This window comes from Nanorana parkeri, unplaced genomic scaffold (genome assembly GCF_000935625.1).
Source record: "Nanorana parkeri isolate BGI_ZX_2015 unplaced genomic scaffold, ASM93562v1 scaffold3422, whole genome shotgun sequence".
NCBI lineage: Eukaryota > Metazoa > Chordata > Amphibia > Anura > Dicroglossidae > Nanorana > Nanorana parkeri.
In genome coordinates, this window is record NW_017309690.1 from 31538 (window position 1) to 33849 (window position 2312).

Genomic DNA, 2312 nt, shown 5'->3' on the forward strand with positions numbered 1-2312 from the left:
GCTTCCCGGCCAATCGGAATGCCGGGCGCTGCGTCATTACGCGGCGCCCGGATTTGCTAGCTTCCTGACCAATCGGGAAGCCGGGCGGCGCGTCATTGCACGCTACCCGGCTTCCCGATTGGCCGGGAAGTCGGCTCCATGCTCTCTCATCACAAGTGACGAGCGTGTAATGACGCGCTGCCCGGCTTCCTGATACAGGAAGTACTCGGGCTAGGCATCGGAGCATTTGGGCGAGTACGAGTACTCACCCAAATACTCGGTATCGGCACCGATACCGATACTAGTATCAGTGCATCCCTAGTGTTTAGGACTCCCTCATGCTGAGTGTCTCGGAGTGTTGGGGGCGGAGACTCACCGTGATATTTTCGATGACGCACGGTCTTTGTAGGTGTTGAAGGAGCAGCAGGGACACCAGATATCTCAGCACGGCCGTTTTGTCTTTGTCCTGCAGCTCACTTCCCGATATCGCTTTATTGATGAGATTTAGGAAGTACGGCTTAACCGTGACCAGGATCCTCTGACACCCCTCAGGGGTGCAGGCCCGATTCCTACAAAAAAAGAAGAAGACCCGCGATCAGTTCCCGCCATACACCCGACGACTGAGCGCCACCATCAGGAGCACCGCCCTTACTCTTTCTCACGCCTGATCCGGATGTCTTTTCTGTTGAGGGCGTGGCCGATGTCCGCCATCACCTGGAGGAAACGCTCGGCAGCTTGAGGCAGTGACGGGTCCTCTTTGAGGTAAGTGTCCTCGGACGCGATGTAAGTCATCAAGTTCCTAATGCTGATCAGGTAGGAGCGGGCGGTGGAGATGGCGGAGACGACGTCCAGGCGCTGGAAGAACTCCACCATCTTCGCTGTGTTGTAAATAAACTTCGAGGACACGTCCTGGGGGTCCATGTAATGGAGGAAGAGCGCCACGGTGCTCACCTGAGGAGAAGAATGGGGTGCTCATTAATGAGGACAGGTCACCGGAATGGCCTGAGGTCTCCTGCAGCTGATCTTCTCCCCGATACTGGCTCACCATGCCTTGTTCTACACTGTGTCTCTGTGTGGAGGCGGCCATCTTGGTAGAGGCGGGGCTTTACTTCCTCACATGAGAGCCTCCAGTGAGAAGCACAGCAATGAAATGACCAAATCCCTCTCTGAATCTCCTGAGATGAGCAGTGCCTTAGATGTCACACTTCAGATATACAGCTATGAGGATACAGGCACAGGGAGCGAACCCGACAGCAAGGGGTGCCCAGGCGCAGGGAGCGAACACGACAGCAGGGGGTGCCCAGGCGCAGGGAGCGAACACGACAGCAGGGGGTGCCAAGGCGCAGGGAGAGGCCATCTTTACCACTTGGGCATAAGGGGCAGCTGCCCTGGGCCCCATAATTTACAGGGGGCCCACAGCAGGTAATCAGTGTGGGGCCCGACCACTCCTCCTCCTCTAGTATCGGTTCCCGGGTTGTCACTTCAGGGGCCGGGAACCCTCAGTGTCTGCGTGAGGTGCCTGTGTGCCTCCTGCTGCTTTGATCCCCCCTCCCCCCCCCCATGCCTGTCACATAGACATTAGGGAGATCGGGGGAGGGGGAGGGCACAGCTGATCAGGTAGAAGCAGAAACGTTATTTAATGATTGATTAATGCCGATATATTTTTTTGGACTAATAGATTATCACAAACAAAGCAAGTTATTCAAAAGGTTCATTTCATAATGGATGCTGAGCGTCTACATACATACCCTGGAAAGCAGGGGGTGCCCAGGTGCAGGGAGCGACCAGACAGCAGGGGGTGCCCAGGCGCAGGCGTATGTGATCAGGTCGGTGTACTGTGTAGCTGTTGGGGGATGTGTGAGGTGATCAGGTACAATGATCATATCTAGATGTTCCTACACCAGCCAATCGGCTCTCTCGGGGGAAGTCTGAGCCCAGGGACGGATGCGATTGGTTCTACCCTTTGTTTGATGATGGCCTTTGTGTGTGACCCCTCGAGGTGCCTCCTGAACCCCAGAAGCAGCGGACAATCCTCCGGGTGCTTCATACTCAGGCGGGTCTGCATCATGCTGAGGATCCGATGTTCTGGGCCATGAGCGGCGAGGACGATGACGGTCTCCTACGAGGAAGAACACGGCGGGAGATAGTTATGGGTGGAGTCAGCCGGGTGTCTCGGCTATATAAACACAGACGACAGAGACTCTGCGAAAGATAACGATTCGGGAACGATCGCTGCCCATCGCAGATCCGTGTAGAAGATCGGTCACAGATGGAGCACCTCTATGTAAACAGTGCGGGGGATTTGCCCCCTGCTCCCCAAATACGCACCCCCC